Raw genomic sequence first — 7,208 nt, 5'->3', positions numbered from 1 at the left:
CCTTATGATTTGTGAATAGAGAACACAAGAGCCTTTTCGGAGTAGCGAAATCGAGAATAAAGTACATGTATGTTCCAATTTGTGTATTTTCTCGGCCAAAGTGAGACAATATAACATGTTCTATCATGACAGTATAGCAATGATAAGGATTGTTTCAGTCGTGAGATCAGATACAAGGAAAGTTGAAAACGTTGATTATTTGTAACTGCAATGTTTATGCTGGTTAAGTATTGGAGGTCAGAGAGTTATGTCTTAAGATACCCTCTATCACAGGATATTACAGGTCTGAAGGAAAGGGTTGTAATTGAAGAGTGTTTTTTTTTTAGCTTTTTGAGTTAGAGTACTGATTGAAAAAAAAAAAAACAAGGGATAAGTAATTATTAACTGTTAATGAGTATGCATTCCATGTAATATGACTCTCAAGGAAAGAAGTACATTCCTGTGTAGTGGTTTTCTTGTTCATTGCAGTTTGGCGTAAGATGGAAATTGTTGATAGAGAAGGAAGTTATAAACTCCATCTTGTTTCTTTAGCTTTAAAAAGCTGACTTCTTATTTGAATATGCGGCTTTACACTGAGTCATTACCAAATTTTGCCACAGGTATGAAAGCCATATATCAGGTGGTGGTTTTGATGTTTGTAATGTTTTGCACTTAGTAAGATAAGTGATGTGTATAGGCTTACTCAGTGTGTTGTCCCATTAATGAATGACTGTTAAAGAGCGAGTTGGTTTTGGAGAAAGAATAACATCTTGTTTAGAGGAAGTTATGAATTATGTATAGTTATACAGAAAGAAGCCAGATACAAAGGCTGTCAGATAAAAGTTGTTTCATTGACAGGAAAGTAGTTTCATACCATCGCTTCTGTTATCGTTGTTATTTCACCGTCAGAGGACTGACTTGTTTTAGAGGGGGGTAGTGTAACAAAGTGGTGTCATGATAGTGCGTGTACGCACGTTCTCTTAGAGAATATAGGTACGGACGGGGCGTGCGTTTACAGCACGCGGTATGAATAAGAGTCTGTACGGCAACTGACAAATGGCAGTTGCGTTCTAGCCACGGCCGGGTAAGGACAGTGTTTGGGTCGTCCGTATACAAGCAGTTGGTGAGATTGCGAAGGGCCGAGGGCCACCCCGCGAGATACTTTCCGATGTGTTATTCGCCCCTCTCCGAAAATAAAGGCAAGTAAAGTGCTTGTGACATATACAATTCAATCACCGGTGTGTTTATTTGTGATATATTTTACGTACGAATGCGGTGATGTATGAGAGGGAGTTGAGTTCTTCAAGTATGCCAAGACAGGAGAGTCCCGACCTCGATCACAACGGTCCCGGTTGTGTTACAATATCATTGACATTACAAGCATGAAACAAAAACCAGAATAGATATTGCAAAGGGATACATTATACTGTACATTTTACACAAAATGAAAACGAAGAAGAAAAAGAAGAAATAAATGGAGACAACATGTGGGCTAGGGCACACAAAAGTTAAGACATTTTATACTATTGCCCGTAGGCATGTGAGCCCACATGATAACAGCTGGTAGGAATATTTTGTAATTTGCCGAAAGCATTTGATTATATTTACCACACAATACTGGTGACTAAATTCCAGGTTCATGGAATAAGAGGTACAGTTTTTAATTGGTTTATTGGTTTAAGTGTTATTTTTCAAATCGTATGCAATATGTGACATAACTGGATTTTCTTCTTCCGTGTGATTTTAGACATTTTAGACATTTTTACCTCAGGGGTCTGTCTTAGGTCCGTTCTTTTTATTCTTTACATAAATGACTTACCAGCACGCTAGAAAAGGATTTGGAGTTGATTTTTATTTGAAATTGATACCACTTTTTATTCCATGTAAAGATATATAATGTATTAGTGCAATCTAAAGTTGTGAGCTACAGCGTTTATTTGTGGTTTTTCAGCCAATAAATTGAAATTAAATGCAGATAAAACATCATGTATGATATATAGAACAAGAAATAAAGTGGTATGTACTGATTATTTTAATGTCAAGTTTATTTGCTGATTTCAGCATTCCAGCTGTTCCATAAAATTTTCCACATTTTTTTGACTTTTCACGACGATCATTAAACATGGAAATATCATGCCAATAGAGTGTGCTGTAAAGTCGCCAGAGTAACAGTATATACGCTCGATGAAACTCGGTTTTGGAATGGCTGAGATATAAAACAAAATAAAAAACAAAATGAAACAGGTGGTCTAAATAAAAGGTGGGATCCACCTTTCGTTAGGACCACTTTGTTTTTGGATATCTCAGCCATTCAATTTCAAAACCGATTTTTATCAAATAAACCTTGAATTGCTTTTAGAATCATACATTATGCTCTTTAACATTTAACGTAAGTTATTTCTAGTTATCTCACAAAAAGTTTAAAGCCAAAACATAGTTTGTTTGTTTATAATAGATACTTTATTTTCTGCAAATCAATAAATCAATCAGCAAATCAATATACAGAAGGCATACAATCATGAACATGTGGGAAATATACAGAATGAATTCAAAACGGAGTCGTTTGACTTGCATAAACAAAGATATAAAAGGTAATTAATGATACAATATATAGTGTGCATGTCTATGCAGCGGGGATTACAACAACAATTATAATTACGGAGCGATTATGCAGAGGGCCGCCATTGTAAGCATAGCTTGAAAAGATGGCCGGCCGGAGGGAAAGGTAGGGACGTATACTAGTTTCGTACGGCTGCAAAAGTTGTCAAATTTCACTCCCAAATGTGCACGTATGCCTAAGAAATGTGTGGAATAACGCTGTAATAACAAGATATTCGATGGTGAACGACGAAAATGCGAAATAATAGGCAAAAAGGTTCGCCGGAGTCACAGTCTCAGAACTTACTAGTACCCGATCGGGGTCAGGCTAAACTCGGACTCGGGGACAACTCGGCCTCGCTTTGATGGTGGGTCGAGTTGTCCCTCTGGATTGTACAGCGTTGTACTATGGGAGCGGCCTGTAGCGCTTCGCGTTCTGGCTGGTCACAGTTATAGTCCGAGTTGATACCAAGGACGCTTAACTGAAAAGACAGGAAAGTGCGCGCTAATCCTGTACAGCGCGCGGTCCTCCAGCGTATTACGCACATCACCTGGATTTAACAGCTTTTTACAATGTTTAGTTTTATATTATTGAAATTGCTTTTATCTGCGTTATTGTTACCCTGCTTTTTTTTAAACTGTTTTGTTTGTCTTCCTTCTCTCTTTCCTTCTCTCTCTCTCTCTCTCTCTCTCTCACTCTCTTTCTCTCTTCTGGGTCCTGCACCATTCTGTATATTTTGTATATTTTGTAAATATGCAATTTTCTGTATATATATGTAATTTACAATGTATTAATGTATTAATTAACTGATTTTATCTGTTACGGTGTTTATTTTTAATTTTCTTCAATACCCTGACGTTGGGTGACATGAGAAAATAAAAAAAAAACATTGTCATTGTCAAACCATTGTCATTGTCATTGTCATTGTCATTGTCATTGTCATTGTCATAGGTCTCAGTATGATCAAAATTGTGAAGACTGTTGTTGTGTACATCTAGGCCCCGTTGCTAGAAACTTTGCGTTTAAACGCAACTTGCAACTGATTGTCACTGGCCAATCAAAATCATTGTTGCATGCATGTCTTCTTGATAGGGCAGACCCTGAGCCAATCAGAATGGTTGTTTCAAAATTAGCAATTATTTGCAATTGATTGCAACTTTCTTGCAACGGGGCCATGGGCATACAGTTGTATGTTCAGATAGGAATAACATGGACAAAGTAATCAACAATCATGGAAAACAACTTATTGAATTGTGCAAATGTTTTAGAATGGTAATTCTCAACGGAAGGTCGAAGTCTGATAGACATGGGCATTATACGTGTGCGAATTCGAGCACAATTGATTATTGTGTGGCTTCATTTGATTTGTTGCGTACGTTTGAAGACTTTGCTGTTGACATATTTGATCCACTGTTGTCTGACAAACATAGTCCTATTATGCTAACATTATCGTTGTATACAAATTCGGCTTCTGGGATGATATTTACAGAAACAAAAGATTGTCAAACAAAACCAGTGACTAAAGTTAAATGGTCAGAAAGTTTATCAAAGGAATTTAAGAACAACATTAAAGGTGCATGGTCCCGGTGTTTTAGTCAAATGCGTACGCGGGCGCAAGTTTCCTATAGAGACCTACGCTATTGACTCCTCTTTAGCGCTTACGCTTTGGCCCACTTTCCCGAGTCCGAAGAAGTCCGATTCAATTATTTAATAGTCAAAAGAAAACAGTCCTTTCCAATTTATCCAAGTTTTGTAATTATATAATGACACATGTTTAGATTATTAGTATTTTTTATCCTTTTTGCAAATACTATACATGCCTTTTTACAGGCTGTGCCTTCTTTACAATTGATATGTAACTTATTTGTCTTTCCATTCTCTCCTCCTTTTTTCTTCCCCTCTCTACTTCTTCTTCTTCTCGTTCCCGTCTCCATATTTCCTTCATTCTTGTTCACTTTAATAGCGTATGGATTCATTTCCGTATGTCTTTGCGTTTTTCTTTTTCTGTTTCTATTTTTTCTCTTTTTTTTCCTGAACCAAAAGTCACTCGTATATCTTTTGTTAATTCACCAGTCTTGTGTCCTTCTCACTCTCCCTCTTCACCTCCATATCCCTTCTCTCTCTCTCGTCATATTTTCCTTTCTTTTTTTTTTGTTGGTTTTTTTTTTTTTTTTACCATATATCGTGTATATATTGTATATTTCTGTACATTTTTTTTTTCTTTTCATCAATCGCATTTCATTCTTATTTTGTTTGTTATAGTTGTTTTGTACACTTTTCAGAGTTATTTGCAATTATTATTTATTGATATTATAATGTGCTATATGTTTTCTATTGGACTCCGATACCCAGAGTTTGGGTTGTGAGTAAATAAAAACTTTCAAACTTTCAAACTTTCAAACTTTCAAACTGTATAGTCAGTGGTCGGATCACAGTTCGGCTCATGATTCGGCAGAGGGGGATGACAGCTTTAGCAAACTTCTTTTGTGATGTCATAATAACAAGCACATAATAAACTTATGCACGCACCCTGGCATTACTGCAGACTGCGCGATGCGCAGAGAAGACAACAAAGCAAAGATTAAGCGTCTTTGCAACAAAGGCAACGTTACTTAGCAACACCTACGCACTTTACTCTTGATGACAGCTAAACTTCGGTAATCTTCGTATCAATGCTAACGGTGATCGGCAGTATCATCAACAGCGCCCTCTACACTACCGGGACTATGCACCTTTAATTTAGATGGCGTTGATAAACTCTACATAAAAATGACCAGCATGTCTACTTGTGAAATTTCGCAAGAACAATTAGACGATTTAGTGTCGTCTATCCAGCAACTATATCTAGACGCAGCGGAAAGTTGTAGTATGGTTAAAACTTATTGTAATAAGGAGAAGAAAGTATACAAAAGTAATCATTCTAAACCATGGTTTGATAGTAGGTGTAAAAAGTTACGCTCAAATTATTTTCGCCTGAAACGTTTGCTTAAATCTGAAAAAACTTTAAACAGGAAACAGATCTCAGAGGAGTTGATAAAGCAAAAACGTATTTATAAGAAGGAGTTAAGAAAGGCAAAAACTCAATACAATAGTATCCTACATTTAAAATTGCGTAATGCTAAAGTAACTCAACCCAAGGAATACTGGAATATGCTCACCTCGTTAAATGATAAAAGAAATGAAGTTGATATAGATCTTAACGTACTTGAAGAGCATTTTAAAAATCTTAGTCAGACTAAGGGCACCGAAGAATCTCCTTTGTACACTCCTATTCCAGTTAGTCCAATAAATGAAGATTTGAACAAACCTATTGATATTGACGAATTAGTCACGCAAGTTAGACGTTTGAAGAATGGTAAAGCTTGTGGAGTTGATCAAATTCTGAACGAATTTCTGAAAAAAATTCTTCTGGCCGTTTGCTATCATGCATTGTCGTACTATTCAATATTGTTTTAGACAGTGGTGTCGTTCCTTCTGATTGGACAATTGGACTAACTAGACCTTTGTATAAAAAGAAAGGAGACGCAAAAGACCCCAATAACTATCGAGGCATCACTTTGCTCAGTTGTCTAGGGAAGCTCTTTACAAGCATATTGAATAAAAGGTTAACGTCTTATCTCGAGGACAATAATTTACTTGGAGAAGAACAAGCTGGCTTTAGAAGTGGCCATTCAACTCTGGACCATATTGTTTTACATTCCATAATTGATTTGTATCTAGCCGAAGGTGAAAGAGTATACTGTGCGTTTATTGACTATAAAAAAGCATTTGATTTAGTAGATAGATCAGCTCTATGGATGAAACTTTTTAATGCAAATATTAATGGAAAATTTTTTTTAAGTTATACATAACATGTATGGCCAGGCAAAATCATGTGTAATAAAAGATAACGAAGAGTCCTCCCTATTTCAATGTAATATCGGGGTTAGACAAGGAGAAAACCTTTCACCCATGCTGTTTGCCCTCTTTCTCAATGATTTCAGTAACTTTCTAAAATGCAAATATCATGGCTTGGATTTAATGCCAAAAAAGCTCAACACACATGCCAGACAAAATGAAATCCAAGTGTACATTAAACTTTTCACGTTACTCTATGCAGACGACACCTTGATTCTAGCTAAATCACCGGGTGACTTGCAGAATGCGTTAAATGCACCATCTGAATATTGTTACAACTGGTCATTACATGTTAATTCAGACAAGACAAAAACTGTTATCTTCTCTAGAGGTAAAGTTAGGAAACTACCTTCCTTTCATTTCAACAATAGCGAATTATCTGTAGTAGATGATTACGTATATTTAGGCACAACATTCAATTATAATAATGCATTTAAAAAAGCGCAGATGAAACAGTTGAATCAAGCCAAAAGAGCTATGTATAGTTTGTTATTAAAATCACAATCATTGGATCTACCTATTGATATACTGTTAGAATTATTTGACCAACTTGTCATTCCAGTTCTTCTCTATGGCAGCGAAATCTGGGGGTTTGAAGTTATACGTGACCTCGAAATATTTCATGTCAAGTTTTGTAAACAGATTTTGAAATTACATAAGTCAACGGCAAATTGTATGGTGTTAGGCGAACTAGGTAGATACAGTCTTGACAAATATATTATCAATAGAATGA

Source organism: Diadema setosum, chromosome 5, assembly GCF_964275005.1.
Source record: "Diadema setosum chromosome 5, eeDiaSeto1, whole genome shotgun sequence".
NCBI lineage: Eukaryota > Metazoa > Echinodermata > Echinoidea > Diadematoida > Diadematidae > Diadema > Diadema setosum.
This window is presented reverse-complemented; position numbering follows the sequence as displayed.